Source organism: Pantherophis guttatus, chromosome 6 (genome assembly GCF_059756535.1).
Source record: "Pantherophis guttatus breed Tessera chromosome 6, ASM5975653v1, whole genome shotgun sequence".
Classification (NCBI taxonomy): domain Eukaryota; kingdom Metazoa; phylum Chordata; class Lepidosauria; order Squamata; family Colubridae; genus Pantherophis; species Pantherophis guttatus.
The window spans coordinates 32,728,117-32,749,829 of NC_142068.1; the positions used below are offsets into that span (position 1 = coordinate 32,728,117).

At 37.1% G+C, this 21,713-nt stretch overlaps 1 long non-coding RNA gene across 1 annotated transcript in view; it reads left to right on the forward strand.

The window, feature by feature from the left end:
• Positions 1-21,713, forward strand: part of LOC117678363 (uncharacterized) — a 44,863-nt gene that overhangs the window by 5,350 nt on the left and 17,800 nt on the right. Inside the window, exons 2-7 of the long non-coding RNA XR_015728608.1 lie at positions 5,518-5,652; positions 9,900-10,047; positions 11,491-11,618; positions 12,751-12,801; positions 18,352-18,476; positions 18,969-19,052. This is a non-coding gene — a long non-coding RNA (uncharacterized LOC117678363). The remainder of the gene's footprint in view (positions 1-5,517; positions 5,653-9,899; positions 10,048-11,490; positions 11,619-12,750; positions 12,802-18,351; positions 18,477-18,968; positions 19,053-21,713) is intronic.

Sequence of the window (21,713 nt, forward strand, 5' to 3'; positions counted from 1 at the left end):
ATTCATGGCCCTCTAATTCAAATAATGTCTTGTTTTGGAGAGTCAACTACTCTTTCATACAAACCAAACAGCAGGCATATAGAAGTACGATTTCAAATCTGGTAAACCTAAACCTCCTTTTTTTTGACATCTTTCAGTAATTTGTATCTAAGTTTCTTCTCTCCGTCTTTGGTAAGTCATTCATCTTAATCACAGGGATTGTATCCAGTAGAGATAATTCTCCATCACACTCTTATATGCATTATTTTCTCATGCATTGAAAAAAAAAATCTCAGGCATTATGAAAGACTAAAAGAAGTCTGATGACTTTTGGTTTGGGTCCTTTACAATGAAGACATTATGAAGACAATACTGTGGACAATATCCAGAGGGGTAGGATATTGTGGATCTCCTTCTCTTTGGATATCCACATAGAGAATGGTTTGGAGCAGGGGTCACCAACCTTTTGGACCTCAGGGACCACTAAATTCATAATTTTAAATCCTGTGGACCACTAATATGAATTTTTTAAAAAAGATAAGTAGTATTTAGTACAATATAAAAAATGCAAATAATTTTTCTAGGGACCGCCAAAATTTTCTCGTGGACCACCAGTGGTCCATGGGCCACTGGTTGGTGACCACTGGTTTGGAGAATGTCTATAGTTGAAGGACTCAGTATGTCTGTCTCAGAAATTTTATCTTCACCTCTTTTCTGCCATTTCAGTATTCAGATGATTTAAGATATTTTAGGGTAGATATAAGAAAACAATTTCCCTGAACCTGGCCTATGATTTTTCATCTCAAATGAGGCAAATAGCAGGAGCTTTTAACCAAGGTAACAAAGTGATCTCTAGTCTAAAAATGACTCCAGACTACCTCATCAAATAGATCTTTCCCCTTGAAGACTTTAACCATGAATTAGATAGCAAACTGCCTAGCCCACAAGAGTTTTGTCATTTCATATATGCAATCAAAAGACTGAAGGAAAAAGTACAGGAAAAAGCTCATAGCTTACAAGTGATATTTGTAAGCTTATAAGTGACTTTGAAACCTCTGATCCATAACAAACACTAATTGGCATGAGTTGTGTTTAAGTGGAAACAGAATGCATGTATATTTAAGCTTTTCCCAACTAGAATTGGGTGCCGGAGTAACTTTTCTATTATAGGCTGTTTTCATGTGTTTCAGGTTGGGTTGAGTTTGATTCCTAAACTCCTTGATTTCAGCTCAACTTTGACTAAGTCAATGCTTTACTGTTCAACTGCTAATTTCTATGCTTCATGAAATTGGGCATGTCTATAGTTTTCATCAGTATTAAAAGTTCAAAGACATTTTAACAAGATCCATTGGAGAAGCAGACATCATTGTTAGGATAAGGAGGATTTGAGGTTTATGAACAGGTCTGGACAATATATGAATGGTTGGATTGTACTGGCATATTCCTGTGCTGCACTGTACCCAGGCTTCTTATAAATATAGGAAGCTCCCATTCCCACTTGACCACAGCTGTTCTTCTGTGTGCAGCATCCTTAGTAATTATCCTCCTCTTTGATTTGTTTAAGCTGGGCATTACACTTAATAGCTGAGGAGGGATACAAGGTTACATATTCTCATGAACTGGAAAGTGTCTAAAAACATAAAACAGAATGTAACTAAATGGCTCATAAAATTGGCTGTCTCAGAATTAGTGTGTGGACTATTCTGTTTTTAATTTGTTTATAAACAGTCTGGATTTAAAGATAAGCAGTGATATGGCCTGATTTGTTGATGATACAAAAGTCTGAACAGTACATAAAGTTAAACAGATTACAGAGATCTAAAAAAAAAACACATTATCCACTCTGGTGAATTAGCATCAAAATGGCCAATGCCTTTCAATGCAAGCAAGTACAAATGTGCTTTACATTAATGGGACCTGAACTTGCACTGATTGATCAGGAAAGGGATCATAATAGAGAAGATGAATATGTCAAGCCAGTCTGCAGCTGTTGTAAAAAAAAATGTGCATTCAATGCTTAGTATCATAAGAAAGAAGATTGAAAATAAAATAACCAATGCAATAATATCTTTATCCAAAAGGTAAGACATCACTTCAGTGGTGGGTTGCTCCCGGTTCGGACCAGTTCTATAGAACCAGTAGTAAAACCGGTGGGAGGCTCCACCCACTGATCCTGACATCACCAGAAGCTATCTGTGCATGGGCAGAAGCTTCCGCACATGCACAGAAGCAAGGCGCACGCGCTTGCTTCGCTCACTCACTCATTCAATCCCGTTGTGAACTGATAGTAAAGGTAAGTAGAACCCACCCCTGCATCACTTGGAATATTATATACCATTCTAGTCATCTTATTGAGAAAGGATATTGTAAAACTGGAAAATTTACACATACATCTCTCCCAAAAGTGCAAAGAAATTGATTAGGAACCTTGAACAGGTCCATATGAGCAATATCTACAGTGCTTAAGGCTTTGTAGTTTGGACAGAGGAAGGTCAGGGTATGATACAAAGGATCATGATATAAAAATATAACATTATGCATCTTATAGGAAATGTTGAATGGGACTTATTTCCCTTTCTCACAATGCTACTACTTGGAATCAATCATTAAAATTAAATGTGGAAAGATTCAAAATTGAATCAGCTAATTTATTGACACAACATATCAACACATTGGAATTTGTTGGCATCTGATATGACAGCCACCAGGTCAAAGAGTTTCAAAGGTAAGCTGGACATATTCATGGAAGAGGCTCTTTACTGTCTATGCATGTTTTCTGCCTTCAGAATTGTAAGCATCTTGCTTCTAGGCAGCAGTAGTAGAAGAGGACAGTCATTATCTTTCCAACAGTTGTGCAATTCTGGAATGTATCTTGATGGATCTGTGGCATGAAATGCTCTAGGAATGCTCTTCTTGTGCTGTCAGTCATTTGTGTGTGGCTCTATATATGTTGCCTGCATATTAGATATTACTTTCTATGCATGGTTCATGGAGAAAATGAAACAAAGATTAGCTGCCAAAATGAAGAATGTTAACTCTTTCTTCAAAAATCCATGATATAGACATTGGATTTCATTGCACTGAAATATGTAAAATATTTTTTTCATAATGTACACAGCTCATTACCAATCCTGATTATTTCTCATGTTTGTAAGTCCTAATTCTATTATTTCACTTCCCAGTTATTTTATTAGGACTTGCTTCTATAAAATTATTGACAATTCTGTCTTATCTGGTTGTTTTTTCCTCCTGTGATGATTGTCAGCTGAGAGGAAAAAGCAGCTGTTCCTTGAGATGGGAATGAATAATAAGTAATGATCAGCCAACTGATGCCACCTTTCTGATTTCTTCTGGATTGAAAGATGTTTTAGCATTTTTTTTTTCATTCTTCATCTGTTATCCTCATCTTTGTGCACCCTTAATATTTTTGAGAGATACAATGGTATAGACACATTAAAAAACATGGATGGCAAGATGATAAAACCATGAGTCTCTTGTAAATGGTGGGACTATGTTTAACTTAAAATACATTTTAAAAATACTATTACCCATGTATAAAAATCCACATTTCTAATGAATATTTGGCTGAATTTATCTGCCAACATTTTATACCTATATAAAGCTTGGTTATTAATTATCAGTCATTTCATCAAAAGCAGTAGATATTCTTAATGGCCCATTCAAATAGCAAAACAACATGAATTTTGACTATATAAAATATAATATAAAAACACAATGGAAGGAAACTAAAAAAACATTTCAGTAAACTACTATTTTTAAATATGCTGTGGTAAAATCAGCACATAATGATTATAAATATTTATGTTCAGCCAACTGAACATTAACAAGATTTTTAACAGAAAATGTATTCAGGTCAATCCAATGCACCAATAACTGCATTTTTGTCATATCCCCAGGGAGTATAAGTATTTACAATATATTGTAGAAATTTTCAGTTTTAATAATGTTACAAGTTTGGCTCTCAAGATACAAAGTATTTGGTCTGTGATCTGTTCATAAAATGGTGCATGAAAAGCTAAAGTGTTCTTTACTCACATATCAAATTTGGGTGGATAACAATTTTATCATATAAAATCAAAAAGCATTATTACAATAACTTCTATGATTTTGTTCATAAAAAGGAATTGCAAGATGAAAGTAAGGGTATGCTGCAACTATAACATCTCACCCCAAATTAGTGGAAAGAAAAGCTGGTGAATAGGCTGGCTCTTAGCAATTCCTCTCTGGACAATGAGAGGACTTGAGATGCCCACCAGGGTTCCAAACAGTTGATCCTGACATGGAGATTGCAAGACAGCAGTTTAAAACTCTGGGAGATGATGGAATAGCCACCTTGCTCAAACCATAGTCAATGCCTTTAAAAGAACACAGGTTTGCACATTTCCTTTTCTAATGATTTTCAGAAATTGCTTTTTAACTATCATTAGGAACTTTTGGATTGAAAAGTCTGAAAATACCAGATGCTCCAAACCCGATCAATATTTTAAGTTTACATGTATGACAAAGGAATGTTCTGTTTTTGCAATCCTTGAAACCTCCATGCTTATATGCATTTTCCTCTCTTTGTACCCATCATTTCTCTTCTGTTGTCATGGCAATCAATTTCAGGACATTGAGGAGAACAGTAGCAATTGACATTTTAGCCTTTGATTTATAAGCAGAAATCTTAAATTCTAATTGGAAATGCTTCATTCCTTATTTTAGTGTTGCTAGCATGAGGCAACTATTATATTCCATTGGCCATAGAAATCTTACAAACCCCCTTTATGCTATCCTTTATGATAACCTGATGATTCTAATGATATTATTCCTTTTCAGGTAGGCCTTAAAGAGAAAACCAGAAATACTAATGGAATGTTATTAAGAAGGTGGAAAAGAATCCAATGAAAATAAAGAAATAAAATTAGTGCTTGACAGAAACCTGGAAAAGGTTATATCGCATCTGAGAGACATCCTAGTAGGCAGAAATCAAAGAATTCAGAAATTCCTTAGTGTGATTTATAACTGTTGTTAGTGTCTCTTTTTAAGTTCTTGATGGAAGACAAAGAGCAGCAAGGTCAAGGAAACCACGATTATGTGAAAAAAGTGGGAAATGATGAAATAGGGAATAATTGTGCTGTTTTTACGGCTGCAAGGCATCTTTCTTGAAGAACATGGGCCAGGTGTGTTTCATGTGGCTCAACTGTACACAAGTGGACAATTTTTCTTCTGAAAATAATAAATTGACATTCTGTCAAGCAGCCCATTATATATCTCTTGAGTAATGTTTTAAAAAGTAAAGGACGCCAGCTGGAGATATTGGGGTAATGATGAGGTAGTTCAGGCTTTTCCATTTTCTTATTGTTTGCATATGAGAAAGGTCAAGAATTGTACACATAGCATGCATTAATATTCTCTGACATTAGATTGGTAAATGTTTACTTGTAGAAAGAAGGATTTCCTGCATTCCATATACTGGCTGATAAACTGTTTCTTAGGTATATTTATAAATGGGATCACATTCTTTCTTCCTCTCAGGAGTGTTCCTATTTGGGATGTCAATCAGTCTCTTAGCACCATTCAGGAGGAGCCCAAGAAGGCATTGTAGCTTCCATCACATTTTCTGGGTTTTCATTCCAGTTAACAGAATGTAAACACTCCTCAATGGACAAGGTAACTTCTGCCCCTTTATCGTTTTACAAAAATCTGTAATTAATGTGCAGTCCTTTGTTGATAACATACTTTTACTTTCTTGGTTATCCAATTCATTAGCATGCATCACATACGTTTGTTATTAGAGGCAGTGTTCCTTCCATAATGCTGGAAGGTATTTATAAATAAATGCTCAGTATAATTAAATATACAATAAACTGATTCATTATTATATTACATTATCTGGGCAATCATGAATCAGTCTACTACAAAATATTTGAACTAATTCAGAGTTCCAAATAGCAATTATTGCTTTCTGTCTGAGAAATTACTTTTCCTTATGCCTTATGCAACTATTTCAATGTGTCATTGTTAATCCTTTAGTTTCAAGATAAATTCATTAGCAAGATGCACCTCAGGCTGCCTGGTTTTAAAACCTTTCTAAGGAATATGAATACACACATGAACATGCACATATTCCTATTTTCTGTATTAGAAATCTGTTCTATGTACCTATATATTTTAAAGTTTTTCATCAGTTTAAGAATCATAAAGCTGTTCTGACTGAGGCTTTTTTAGAAAGCAAACAACACAAACTTAGTCCCAGCAAGCCTCTTTAATTCATATGGCTGTAAATTACTTTCATTTACAGTCTGCAAGGCTTGATAAACAGTCTTTCAGAGGAGCGTTTACAAACACTCACCTTATCTCCCTTAGAATGCTGCCAGAGAACTAATTGCCAAATGCAGGGCAAAGCCAAACTTAGCACAGAGTCAAACAGAGCTTTTCCAGAGCTTTTACCGACCAGATGAACTAATTGCTTCCTGCAAAACCTCACGTCCTGTTCGCTTCTCCTTTATATCTTATGGGAAGGGCTAATCATCTCCAAGCCTTACTCCCAAGTGACCCTGTTTTCTTAATTGTTCCTGTCTCCTGGCAGTTCTGCATATGTGCATACTGGCAACAGGCTCACGTTATTCTTCTGCCTCACTGATATCAGACTCCGGAGGCAGCAAATAGCTACCATATGGCCTTGGCCTCCTCTCTGCCTCCGACTCAGAGCCATCATCCAAGCTTTCCCCAGACTCCAGGACTGGCCCACGTCCCTCCTCAACCTCCTCACTGTCCAAATCTGCTGTCATCTCTGCTGGCCGTTGGCAGGCCACAACAAAAGATAGCTGTTAGGTGGCCGCAAAAAGTGTCAGATGACTTACAAAGATTTGGGGTAGTATGAATTTGTGACAGGAACACCATAGTGAACAAAGGTTGATTTAACACAGTTGTAAAATGAGAACTAATTGCAACTATTATCAAGTGTTGGAACTCTCCAGGTGTTTGGACTTCAACTCTCAGGATTTCCTAGCCAGCTTTGCCATTGCTGAGAATTCTGGGAGTTGAAATCAATAGAATTAGGAAATCTGAGTTAGACTTGTAACAGGACAAATGATAGGAATAATACCAAGATTCAAAACAATCTAATCATTTCCATGATCTCTTAATGGATATTATAAATATGTTTTAATGTATTAATGTCATGTGTGAAACTTGGAGACTGAGAGCACTTGGCCTTCAAATAGCAAGCCATGTATGGGTAACATGTATGGGTGGGAGCAGGATAAACATTAAATGAAATTTGAGTATCAAATGTTTTTATTGAACCATGTCTAACAACATGAACCATGCACATAATACATTTATCCAATATACAGGTAGTCCTCGACTTAATGACCATAATTGAACCCAATATTTCTGTTGTTAAGTGAAATATTTGTTAAGTGAGTTTTGCCTCAGAAAACTTTCTATAGTTTCAGGAATAGAGCTTTTTTCTGTTGTTATGGCAGGAGATTCCTTTTTCAAATCAAAGCCATGTGTGGCATTTGTTGATTGATTTTTATTACAAACATTTATATCCCGCCTAACCTCTATAGAGCTCTAGAGAACTTAGAACATCAATAAAACCATGAAATATAAGCCAAGAAATGGTTGAGGAACCACAATTAAATATTTTAACAAGCAGTTTGCTATACACTAAAAGCATTCCTAAAAAGGAAGTCCTTTGTTACTCCTGAAAAGCTATTAATGAGGAAATGAGAGCCACTTGGAGTCCTTGGAGCTCAGTGAGAAATAAAGAGCAATAAATAAATAATAGAACGACATAGGCTTACTCAGATGGAATTCTATGGCCTTGGAGCAGCCACTGAAGAAGCTTCTCTTTCCCAATCAGATGGAGCTGTGGAGTCTCACAGTATGGCCTGATTTCAGATATGGTCAGCTTCTTATTATATAAAGCAATAAAAATATTATTGTGAGCTGCCTATGACATTATATGACATAGGCAGCCGTATAAGTCCTGTAAATAAACAAATAAAATATCCTGATTCTAAAGAATTTGTGACCTTAATGATCAAAACAGTGCTGGATTGATATCAGTGGTGGGTTGCCCCTGGTTCGGACCAGTTCTATAGTAAAACTGGCAGGAGGCTCCGCCCATGACCCTGACATCATCAGAAGCAATCGGTGCAGGGTAAAGGTAAAGTAAAGGTAAAGGTAAGTAGAACCCACCCCTGATTGATACAACTGTTTTAGAAATGGAGCAAGGATTGTACAGGCCTAATTTTCAACTAGATTCTCAACTGAAAAAGTAGTCCAACACATATTGTGTTGTCTCAAGCATTATTTGGAAAACCCCTATTTCTGCCTTTATGTCATGCACCATAGCAAAAGTAGCTTATTAAAAGGAGGACTGCACATGGGAGCTTCAAAAGGAGATATATTCAGATACACATTTTAAATCTTTTTTTTATCCTGAAGGAATCCTTAAAATGATTTTCAGGTCTCAGGAAACCCTGCATAAAAATTGTAATAATGCCCCTCCCCACCAAAATGTTCCATAATATTATTCACTATTAACTTACCCAATCAATGTTTTATAATGTTTACAATAGTGAAGCAGCAGGCTAGCAGTTGAGTTACAGGACTGAAAAATGTCGCAATACTGTAACCACTAGCATTGTGCAGTACATGAAGCATATGAAGTTAAAATAAAGGTTTTTTTTTTATCATGATCTCTTACTGAATCAATTGAAAAAGACTGCTCCATATGTCCTTACATAGATATCCCTGTTGTCTGTTTTCAGCTTAACTACTCCGAGCACGTAAAAAAGAGATGTTTACTAGAGCTTACTATAATTTGTTTGAATCTGAATGAAACTGTTTACATAATTAGAAACCCTGAAAAATCAGAGTTCCTCATAGTTTCACAAAAGATGTAAACTGGGAGCAGAATTTGTATGTGTATTTTCATGGTAACTTTTCTTTTCATGCATACTAGCTAAAGATCTGCATGCAGCTCACTTGTAGATTTAGCACTATACATCATGCTGCAATATAAATTCATCTCATTTCACCTCACTCATCCTGTCATCTCATTTATGCTGGAACTTCTGGCATAAACACGCCGAGCATATTTTACCACAGAATGTTTCATATGCATTGGAAGATGTAAATATCTTAAATAAGACGCACCGAAATAGATTATGTTTATGCATTAATCAATTAATGTTTAGATATAATAAGAATCTAAAAATGTTCAAGTTCTACACATGTAGAACATGTACATGTACCATGTAGTCAAAAAAGTTGAGAGAGAAACATCTTAGCAATTTTCCATTAGGGAAAGTATCAATTCTCAAATATCGGGATCACGTGCAACTGTGTATAAAAAGCATCAAGAAGTAGAAAGACCAAACGACAGAACATCAAATTGAAACAGTTGTCAGCAAAGAGAAATTATGTAATATTTTCTCTGCTTCCAGTGGGATTCCCTCCCTCCCTCCCTCCCCCCCTCTCCCTCTCTCCCTCCCTCCCTCTCCCCCCCAGTCTCTCTCAGATACTGATGCTGACTATCAGAAAACTCTCAAACATTCTCATACCAACCATAGAGCAATGTGATGTATCTTGACAGCAAGATCAGCATGAGGTGAAAAGGGGTAAAAGACCTGTGGATTAATTTAACCAAGCATATAGAAATCATTCAGAGCATATTTTAGTCAATAATGGCTTTTGAAAGCTTACATCTCTGACCCAATGATATCTTTAGAGTATTGGACAATGACAGAATTTTAAGGATTGCAAGGTCTTTTGCAAACTAGTCAAAGTCTACTTTGCATACTCATTTATTCACATTTGTATTGTTTTAGACACTATTAATTTGATGGAATCAGAAATGAATGCAGGCTCATCATCAGATTATTTTACATATATTTCAGAGTCAGCTGTCTGAAATCTTGCAATTTATCAAAACTTTTTCTGTGGATTTTGTTCATATAATATACATTTTGGAAATGGTCAACATTTCATGGAATGAAGGATTTTTGTTTCAATGACAATATGGCGGGGAGATCTCTGTTGAATGAGGTAAATTTAATACTATGAATAAGCAACTTTTTGGTTGGTTTAATTTGCATGTGGAAAAGAATACCAGACTATGGGTAAAATACCTATAGCACTTGCCAGTAAAGATTTTAAAATCACCTGACAAGTAGAGAAATTTTGTTTAGAGTGTGCTAATATGTAATTGTTATATCATAAAGAGGATCCTCAAAATTTAGTGAGATAAAGATGATTGAGTGTATTACTTAAAATTGTATGGAATTTAAATATTGGCACTGATTTATAATTGTCACAAAATTATTGATTAATGAATGAACAAGAATATATCTTAAGCATTTTAATTTTGCTGCAGTTTATAAACTAGTATTTTAGTATTAAATAGCTGAGCGCAGAGACTCAGTAAAGCAGTCTACTCAGCAGTTTAGCTGTACAATTGTTTGGTATTTTAATATTTTATTCACGAAGTACTTTTATAACTTAATGCTTTTGTTTTTATTTTTTAAATAGATACAGTATTTTTTTATTTTATTTATAGAGTATTTTATTTTGCCACATTTTAAATACTTAGAAGTGTTTTGCGTATCCTTATCTTTGCTGTGTAAATTTTGTCATAGAGATAATTCTAGCTCAGTGACTGTAATAAAGGTGTGTGTTTGTTCAACTAGTCATTTGCCTATTAGTCTGATCCAGGGAGATATTTTATCAAACCCCGCATAACTTTCCAGCCTAGCCTGTGATATTCCTAAGCATATACTTCACCTGAAGGATGTACTTTGCTTGAAATATTGCTATTCTAGTGCTATTCAAAGTAGAAACTGACACTTTTCATTGAAAAATTGCACTGCTATTACTAAATAACATATAGAATTGTTATCTACTTTTTCTGACAGGATACATTCCCAGACAGTTTTGCTAAGGATTAAAGCCTCTGTTTACATAAAAGAGAAATCTACAACACCTGAATGAATATTTCTCATATTTCTACCCTTCAGTTTATTCCATTCTGTTTCCAATAAGTTTAGGATTTTTAAAAAACGTTTAAAAATGATTTCTTCTGATATATATAGGTAGTCCTCGACTTATGACCATAATTGGGACCAGTAATTCCATTGCTAAGCAAGGCAGTTATTAATAGAAATATCAATAGCACAGGTTTATATACTGCCCCATAATGCTGTACAGCACTCTCTGGGGAGTTTACAATGTCATCATATTGCCACGAACAATCTGGGTTCTCATTTTACTGACCTCGGAAGGATGGAAGGCTGAGTCAACCTTGAACTCTGCCAGGATTGAACTACAGGCTGTGGGCAGAGTTAGCCTGCAATACTGCATTTTAACCACTGTTCAAATGGAGCTTCTGGTGGGCTGTAAATTGCACCCAATTTTATGATATATTTTTTTGCTGCAGTTGTTAGGAGAATCATGTGGTTGTTAAGAAAATCTACCATTGACTTTGCTTTTCAGAAGCTAGCTTCATGTGACCCTGGGGTGCTGCAACTTTCACAAATGCATGCTGGTTGCCAAGCGCCTGAATTCCGATTACATGATCTTGGGGATGCTGCAATGGATGGTTGTAAGTGTGAAGGCTGGTGGTAAGTCATTTTTTTCAGAGCTGTTGTAACTTTGGTTGCTAAGTGAACAGTTATAAGTTGAGGATTATCTGTATCTATTTTGGAAACATACACACAGAGACACAAAGATGCATAGACACACAAACCCACACATCTAGCATTTTGCTACTTTTGCATGCTGTCTTCCCTCTCCCCTACACTAAGGAACCCACATCCATGTTTCTTTAACATACACTGTGACAACATCTTGTTTTCAAAGGACTGTGTTACAAAGATACGATAGGCATGAATGCCACACTGGCTATGCAATTATCCTCTAGTTCTAATTGTAGGACTCATCAGGTGCAAAAGTGCTAGAACAGGTCCAGTAGGGGTGGGTGGGTGTCTGTGTGTCTGTGCATATCACAGAAAGCTATGCACTGGCATCCATTGTGGAAGTGAAATCAAACATTTATTAATATCACCAAAGAGGCAATATTTTGTGACAATAATTGCCATTGAGCTAACTGCTCCCACTTACTGGCTTCCTGGATACAAATGTTCCCAAGAAACTTGAATACTTTTACTTTAATACTTTAAAAGATCCCAGAGAAATCTAAAAGCAAACAGGAAAAAAGGACACTTACTGCACAGAGTTTAAGAGTTGTTTTAAACCTTTACAAATGGGCATTTATGACAAAATGAAATGAGTCCATTTTTTAAAATTAGTCCAAAGACTTGCGTTCAATAACAACAGTACGTACCACAACACATGGCATCAAAAGGGATTTAAGGAACAGACATCAAAAAGACATTCATGAAACACTAGGTAAGGGTTTTACAACCTTGACAACTTTTATATAACTAGAATTATCTTAAATTCAACTGGAACGGAATTCAACTGGAATTCAACTCTCAGAATTTTCCAACCTGTATGGGATCGAAGATTGCACATCTCAAAGTTGCCAAGGTTGAAAAACACACTGTACTAGATAATCAAATTGCTTATTGCCTCAGTATTATATGCCAACTCCCAGTTCATGACCAACTGGGCCTACGGCCCCACATCTAGCTGCTTTTATTTTTGTGTTAGAAAATGTGTCTTTCTCTGAGCATTTAAAATGCTGGGCTAAGACTCAAATTAGGCATGTGATGGAAGACTTTTATGCTCTAGTGGTGATGAAACTTGGATGGACGAAGAATGCAGTCAGACGAAACCTCAGAAGTAAGCATATTTCTTCTTCAGTCCATTTGAAGTTTCCTTTTCCTTTTGGAATCTCCTCACTTAATGACTTATTGTACTTTCTAAGGTCATTGAATCATTGTGCCAAAATAACAGTAATGAGGGCAGGCTTTATGAAGCTTCAAGAGAGGTGAATATGCTACATGCTTTAAGTTACCAGGGGCATCAGTTGTTCTCTATGGCATTCTTTCTTTTTTCTTTTTCTTTAGTTACCTCTCAAATGCTGGCTTTGCTACAGTTGTGAAAGCAAAACAGTTGTGAGAGCCAAAAGATAATGTTAGTGCAGGCTTCATCGCAAACTCAGTACCAAGCGCTGATCACTTTACCTTACTAGCACTCGGCTGATTTTGTCATTCTAATAGAGCTAAGAAATCTGGGGCGTGAAAAAAAAGGTTATTTTTCTGTTCCTTTGCTACTATCTAAGATGATCTGCATTTCTGCAGCTTTGGAAAAGAAAAAAAAGATCTTTTTAAATGCCCCTTTAATCAATTTGGTGACAGCTTCTTGAACTAATATCACAGAGGTGCTCTTCAGCCAGTTCGGACTGGTATAGGTGAACCGGTTGTTGAATTTTTGCACAGTTCAGTGAACCAGATAATCACACCAGTGACTGGCCCAGAGGTGACTTCTAAAATTTTTTACTACCGGTTCTGTGGGTGTGGCTTACTTTGTGGGCGTTGATGGTCATGTGACAAACAATTCTTTAGGATTTTGCAGAGGTACTGGTCTACCAGGCTTTTAATTGTTTTTTATTTAGGATTTTGCAGAGCCATAACAATCTACCCATTTGTTTTTGGAGTGTTCCAATCTACCCATTTGTTTTTGTAGAGCACTGGTCTACCACCACACTGCCTTTTACCGCTGATCAGCTGTAGGGCGGCTCTTTGAAGTGCCGTGGCAAGAGTTTAAACAGTTTTTTGCTGCTCTGCCACCACCGAGAGCATTGGAAACTGCTTTCAGGCAGCTGGGTCTCATTTGCCAATCTATCACCACCAAGCGGTTTACAAGGAGCGGATCGGTTCTAGCTGATCAGTTAGGAGGCTTCTTGGCTTCTCAATTTAAAGCTAAGGTGTCTTGCTTTATTTTTCTTGTCTTTGTCAAGTGAGCCCTGATTTTTTCCTTCTAGCCGATCAGTTGGGACTCGGGAGGCAGCGAATAGATTGGGGGCGGGGCCAGTCAGAGGTCGTATTTACCGGTTCTCCGAACTACTCAAAATTTCCACTACCAGTTCGCAAGAACCTGGGAGAACCAGTAGCAACCCACCACTGGACTGGTCCCCCCACACCCCCTCTCCTCCCAGTCACTCCTTGCCTCACCCCCCTTGGCCATGGCATAGCAGCTGCTGCTATCTGGGTCCCTCACTTGCTAACTCGCTTGCCTCAATCATGTGGCCCCGTGGCCCAGCCCACTTGCCTGCCTTCGCCCCAGCCTCCCACACAGCTCAGCTCCCTGCTGAGTCTTCCTTCACCATTCTCTGCTGCCTCCCACATGGCCCACTTACCAACTTGGTTGATCCCCTAAGGACATGCTCCAATTTCTTAATATCTTTCTTAAAATGTCCTGCCCAGAATTGGATGCAACTGTAGCTTTGTGCTAAAAGGGTGGTTTAAGTGCCTAGGTTGTTTTCTTTCACACTTCTTGTGATTTCATACTGCCTGGAGTTGCGGTAGAGTTGGGCAGCCCCAAAATTTAAATAATAAATAATAAAATATCCTGTTTAATAGGATACAGTACCTTTTTAAATCTAAAAAGGTTTCTCAGCTAATCTTTGCCCCCAAACTGGGAGGAGCAGCTGCCTGCCAGAGAGCTGTTCAGGGAGCAGGAGCCCGCAGCCTCAGCAGGCTGGTGGTGGAAAGGCCCCGGTGCCTTAGTGACAGTCTATCTAGTCATTTACAATGTGGTCATGACAGCCAGGTGAGCGAGCACTGGTGCACTCTTGGTGGGTAGGCTCGGCTTCGGGTCATAGAAGGAGTGTATGTGTTGGCCTGCTTCTTCTCGGGGAAACCCAGTGGCCCTCTGCCTTCCCAGGCTTTTCTCCCTTCCCTCTCCTGAGTCTAATGGCCTTTGCTTCTTCGAACATGCCTTTCTTTGCCTTTACCTGGGCAAAGGTTGGAGATGCATATAAACAGGCACCTCACCTCTTTGGGATCCTTACCGAGGACCCCAGCTTGGTGATTTAATGAGAAATATTTTTATTTCTAAGTTGGAAGTCATTGTATAATATGTGAGCGTTTGCTTCTCCAAAGAGCATTCTTTGATGTATCATAATGTATGCTTTTAATGTGGTAATAATGTTCAGATGTGTACACTTAGTGCAGTGATGTCGAGTTGGCCACACCCACCCAGTCACATGACATCCCCATCCAGCCATGCCCACCCAGCCAGGCATTAGGGCAAGAGCTAGTTGTTAAATTATTTGAATCCCACACTGCAATAGCAGTTCCCACATGATAAGTTCCAAGTGATTTGGATCCATGATTCTCTTTATAATCATGAACCTTATTAGTTAATATTAATGGATTTTGAAGGAGCAGCAGAAGAGAATCTGGTGACAAATCAATCTAGAATTATTATTTGGGCATAAATGAGCAGACTCAAATTATCCTACTTTGGACAAATTATGCAAAGTCCTAATTTTCTAGATAAGGCTCTTAGGCTGGGAAATGTAGGAAACAGAAGACAAGGACTGCCATCAGCTCACACTCAGCAATACAATAACAGTAGTACAATAACAGCAATACAATAACACACACACACACACACCACAAAATCTCACTCCCAAAATGACATTTAAAAATTACACGAACTCTTTTGTGTAGGTTGCATTGTGATTTCTGCATACAAAGTATAGTAAATAGTAAATTATAGTAAATTAAGTAAAGTAAATTAAGACTGGGCCAGTCTTGCCATCCAAGTACTTGCCATCCAAGTAATCATTAGAACTAATGAAAACATTTGACTCTAAGTAAACGTGTGTGTTTGTGTGTGAGTACACACACACACACACCCATGTGCAAAAATATAATAGTTAAGATATATAAATTGGATCAAGGTAATCCGACATTAAATTACAACTATCTATCCTATAAGTAACGGGGAACTATAGTTTAAAGAAAAACAGAATCAACTTGTTGAAGAATGAACAATGGTGGGAGAACAAGGAGAGAAAGGCACAGGAATTCAAAGCTCACTTCTATTTTAAGAAATAATTAACACACAGCCCCCTTCTTGCCACCAATAGCTTTGCCCTACCCCTATGAAAATTTGAGTTTTGTTACCATATCCTTTCAGTGGTGCCAAGGTACTGATTAGAATGCCTGGAGTATCAATTTCAGCTATTGATGCTCCTTTAGCATCTTTTAAGAAAGGTTAGAGTCTCTCGTGTCTCCTTACTGCATATTTGTATGCGCACGTTTCCTTAGATAAGGTCCTTTAACATGCCTAAACCAGTTACATGACAAATTGCTGACTTTCACTACTGAGTTTGCATTGACATAAAAATATTCTTCTGGAATTTCAAACCTTTTGAAGCATGATTTAACACAGGAAGTACTGGTAGTGAAAGCAACTGCTAAGTCATTCTTACTACTAGAAGCAAAGGCGTCTTACAGAACCCATTGAACCCAAGTTATTTATTACTGGTTTTTGACACTTTCTGATTTATGTTGACAGATGTTCATCTCGGTGACCCCAATCAGAAAGTAGGGCACATAACTTCTGATCTTGTTTACTGCTATAGTCAGAAAACTTTATAAAATTATAGGCACTCTCTAAATCTCTTCCTGTGTATTCACTAACACAAGGACTAAACTGCAAATATATATAAGGACCTTTGAAAATACTGTTGATAATACTTTGCTAATATATAGTGTGTGACTGTTTTGAGTAATGGTTCCCTGATGGTATAATGGTGTTTGTCTAGTCAAGGTAAATGACTGCTTACATTTGCACACTTGCTATTCCCATTCAGTTGATATGGAAACAAGTTGTAGCTAATGAATTGAGAATATGTAAACTGGGTAAAATGCTAAATACTCTTTCTTAGGAAAATGTTTCTATGAAACTGGTTGGATGATAAATCTAGAAATGATATTTCTTTCTTTCAGCATGGAGAAAGGGAAAAATAATGTAATAAGCAGCTTCATTAATTGGCATATAAAGTGTAGATTGAGAACCCAGTTGGTGTAGTGGTTAAAGCACCAGCCTGTAAACTGGGAGTCTGTGAATTCTAGTCCCACCATAGGCACAAAGGCCTGAGCCCACTGCTATCTCTTAGCCTAGGAAGCAGGCAATGGCAAGCTACTTCTGTTAAACTTTGCAAAGCAAACTGCACCAGACATGGTATTCAGCAGGTTCTGACCAGTTCTGGGGAACCAGTAGCAGAAATTTTGAGTAGTTTGGAGAACCGGTACATACCACCTCTGACTAGCCCTGCTCCCATCTATTCTCTGCCTCCAGAGTCCCAGCTGATCGGGAGGAAATGGGGATTTTGCAGTAACCTTCCTCTGGAGTGGGGAGGGAATGGAGATTTTACAGTATCCTTCCCCTGCCATGCCCACCAAGCCATGCCCACCAAGCCATGCCATGCCCACCAAGCTACGCCCATAGAACCGGTAGTAAAAAAATTTGAATCCCACCACTGAACTGCACTCACCAGAAGCCACAAAAAGAAAAAGGACAAATACGTATTTTGCATAATCTGTGTTATGGCTTTTCAAAAACAATGACCTGTTAAATGTATAATTTTGAAAATGGAAGCTATTTCATCATGTAAAAAAATGACTAATCAAAGGTTTAAGGGATGTTTAACTGGAAAAGTTACAAGGATATAGAAAAGAGAATGATTGATAAGTGAAGATATGTTGTTACTGGAAAATATATTGTAATTTTCTATTGCGTAATCAATTCTGTTTGTAAATCTTTGCTACTTACTACTACTATTCTCCTAAACATGCTTAATATCTTTTGGATGCTGATAATAAATATATAAATGGACATTAAAATTATCAGTTTTATCGGAAAGTAGAACTATTGTGTATTTTTTGGAAACTATAGGAAAGCAATAATTTCATCCCAAAATTTCACAGTACAATTACTTAAGTCCTGATATGTTAAATGATAGAGATGATATGAGACTATATTAACTATTTTAGGCATACTTCTAAAATAGGATAACTCAATTTTTCCTTCTTTGGAAACATTTCTAATAAAGACATCCATTTCTGACTTGGTTTGCATTGAATTTCTGTAGATTTTCTATTCATTTCACCTTTCACCCCATAACTGTGAAGGATTACACTGATATTTTATCACCTCTGTCATTTAAATATTTAGAGATTTAGCAAAAGTGAAATAAGAAAAATTAAATTTTCAATGCTTTTGCTAATTTTGACTTTTTAACATGAACAATACATCCAGGCTAACTCTAAGTTTTCTAAGGTTCTTATTTTCACTACAAAGTCACAGATAAAAATTGCTAATCCTGATTTGCTCCAATTAATAACTAAGTTTATATACTTTCTTCTTTCCAAGTTCTACAACTTAACCAGTGTGTCTTGAGGTGAATTTTCACATGTTACGGGAACATTCCTTTCCCCCTTTCCTCTACTAAAATGTTAGTGGTGATGAAACACAATAAAGATCAGAGTAGTAATATGGTTAGTATCCCTTGTTGTTTCTTTTTCTGTTTAGGAAGTGGAGTAAAGCATACTGAATGATAAACTACTTTATAATTAAAAAAGACAAGATCTAATTCTCTTGTCCTACTCTATTGCTTGTTATCTCAGAAGTCTCTAATTAATTTTTTTTGTCAGGAGTGGCATAATATAATCACAGTCTTGTCATATTCTTATTAATATTGTAATTAATCTAATTTGTAGAATTAGTTGAATTACTATTAGATGGTTACTGACATTTGTACCATACCCTATTCCTTAATTGTTTGCAAACAAATTGCATCACTTAAAAAAAATAAAAACTCTGCAAGGAATCTTTCATAATAGGCTTGTGTACATTTTGTAGCAGTTTGAATGGTACTGATTTTGCTCAGACATTTATTCCTTTGTCCTATCCAAGCCTATGTTTTGAAAATGCAACCCCAGGAAAAGTGAAACCTCAATTTGAAAAAGTTTATTTTTTCGTCTTCTTAGGTGCTCAATGTCCATGCATCTCCTGATGGCATCAATGGTATATCCAATTGCAAATCTTGGCATACAACTACTCGTAGCTGCACAGTGAGTCTCCCATCACCATAAAAACACCCTGGAAATAAGATAATTAACATCTGACACTAAAGGGAGCTTCTGAAAAGCTTTTGGTGGTGGTTCATAAATCAGGTTTTGAACAAAAGTGGATCACTAAGTGGCTAAGAGATATCTTAGCCACTGACAGTCACATTAAGAGCACATTCCAAAAGTATATAACCAGAATCATTTTTAATGATATGCTTTTCCTCCAAATACATATTTACATTTAGACACCTAGCTCTTCCATTCAGATTTTAGGTGCAATATATACCATAATCTCAATGTTCTTTATTCCTACCTTTAGGAATATTCCTGATTTACTTTGTAAAAGAATCCCTCCACTGACCCCAAAACCACCTATGAAGGAGACAAGTTAGGGTGTGATTCTTCAGGGGTCACATCAGACTTTCGGGTATTCTGAATATGGCTCAGAAGACACAGGTTGGCTCTTTGGCTTACAAGTTGATAATAAACTATTGGGCAGTTCCATTTATAACAGAAGACTCCAACATACCCTGAGTAAAGCTAAGACAGAGAAATGGACAACAGTTAAATGTGTTCAGTTTAAGGGTAAATAATATAGTAAATAATAATTATTATATAGTTACATACACACCTATTTAATATTTTCCCCTTCTCATACACTGAAAATTACAATTTAGAGCATTTGTATGTTGGAGCTCAGTCTCCCTGTGGCTGTGGGACATCAGGCTGTGACTTACTGATATAGTCTTCCAGTTCTCATGGCTCCTAATAGCTTCTCTAAAAAAGAAAAATCAACAAAGTTCTGGCTCATTAACTCTAATGACATGAATCTCATCATTTTGTGGTATGATATACCACAACCTGTATATAAACAGGTTGCTTCTACTTCAGTCTGAGAGAATATCCCACTATAGCAGTGATGACTAACCTTTTCCAGACCGAGTACCCAAAGGGTATGTGCGAGCGCGCACATGTGTGCCAATCCCCCAAAAATGCAATGTACATGCCCCATGCGTGCGCCCCATCCCCCACACATGTGTGCATTGGCCCTCCACACACACACCGGCCCCCATGCATGCACGGTAAAGAACCGAAGACCAGCTGGCCGGTGGGAGGCACTTGCACATGCACGGCAGAGCTGAACTGGGGTGACGGCTTGCATGCCATCAGAGAGGGCGCTGCATGTCACCTTTAGCATGTGTGCCACAGGTTCGCAATCACGGCACTATAGCATTGAAATGTGTGTAAATTAAAGCTATTTAATTTATAGCTATTATATTAAAGCTATGATTTTTTTTTACAGCCTGATTTTGTAGTTATTTTAGTTTTTATTTCTATTCCAAATAAGCAATGTTTCTGAGATTCCCATTACTTCATGCAGACCATAGCAGAGCAGATATTCATTTCAGCAGTTTCCCAAGTTTTCATTATGTATTTACAGTTCTTGAGGCCAGTTAGATGACATTCCGTCTAAACTACTCCCAAGAGACTCTCATGTTCCCAGGCCACCCCTGGTATTTAGGGGACATTTTTTCACCCTCTGTTTCCAAGCGAGCAACACTTTTTATGGGATCTACATTTTATCTACATTTATCTACATTCTCACAACAGAATGTTTTTTTTCCCCTTGCCCTTATCTTCCAAGACATATTCAAAGGTTAATATAAGATTGACATGTCAGGAATCTATCTCAAGTATTTAGCAATAATCTGAACTACTTAGATCTGCCACTTTGTTAGCTGTTATCTGCTGCTCTGAGTAGTTTCTATTAGGACAAAATGCTCCTAGCAGTAATATTGCTTTTATCTGTAAAAGCCCCTGGAGATTAGCATTACGTAGCAAAGATTAAACATGGAGTTCTGAGATAATTTAAGAATATTTACAACTGTTTGAATATCAGGTGCTCAGGAGATGTTACATTAATTCACAATAGATAAAATGCAAAGAACCTGTATTTATTTATTATATTTTTATTCTCTCTTTATCAAAAGCCTCCAAAAAAATTATGGAATTCCTATCTAAGTACATTTACAAAAACTATGCAGTAAATGTGGTCAGGATTGTGATTGTGATCTCTCTCTTTCTCACTCTCTTATCTTTTTGACTTGATCTCATTTATTGCCCAGTTTTTGGACATACAACTCCTAGGAATTTTATTTTTAATGACTTTAAGTCAGTGTTGACTCCTGGCAATTCCCTGTAGTTTTCTTTGCAATGTTTTCAGAAGTGGTTTGTCATTGTCTGTTCCTAAGGCTGAGAAAGAGAGTGACCTGCCCAAATCACTCAACTTGCTTTGTGCCTAAGACAGCACTTAATTTCCAGGAGACCGGACAGGTTGAAAGTTTTCCATCTGAATGGGATCTAGCCAGGGTCTCTTAAGACAGGGCTGAACCATACCCTTCTGAAAGGCCTGAGTCATCACCCCAAAAAATCATTTACCACTGCCAGAACCATCCACATGTCACCTCTCAGGAGGCCTTAACCTGCAAGAGGGTGTGGGGGGGACATGGATCTAAAACACGGGTGACCAAGCTCACATTCTCTAGGATCATACTCACTTCCTCAGGAGCTGTTTCCAAATAACTGGGAAAAGACCTATCCTGGGAATTTTCATTGGGCCAGTGTTCACACTGTTATCTTATTCTGAATAGATCTAAGTGATTT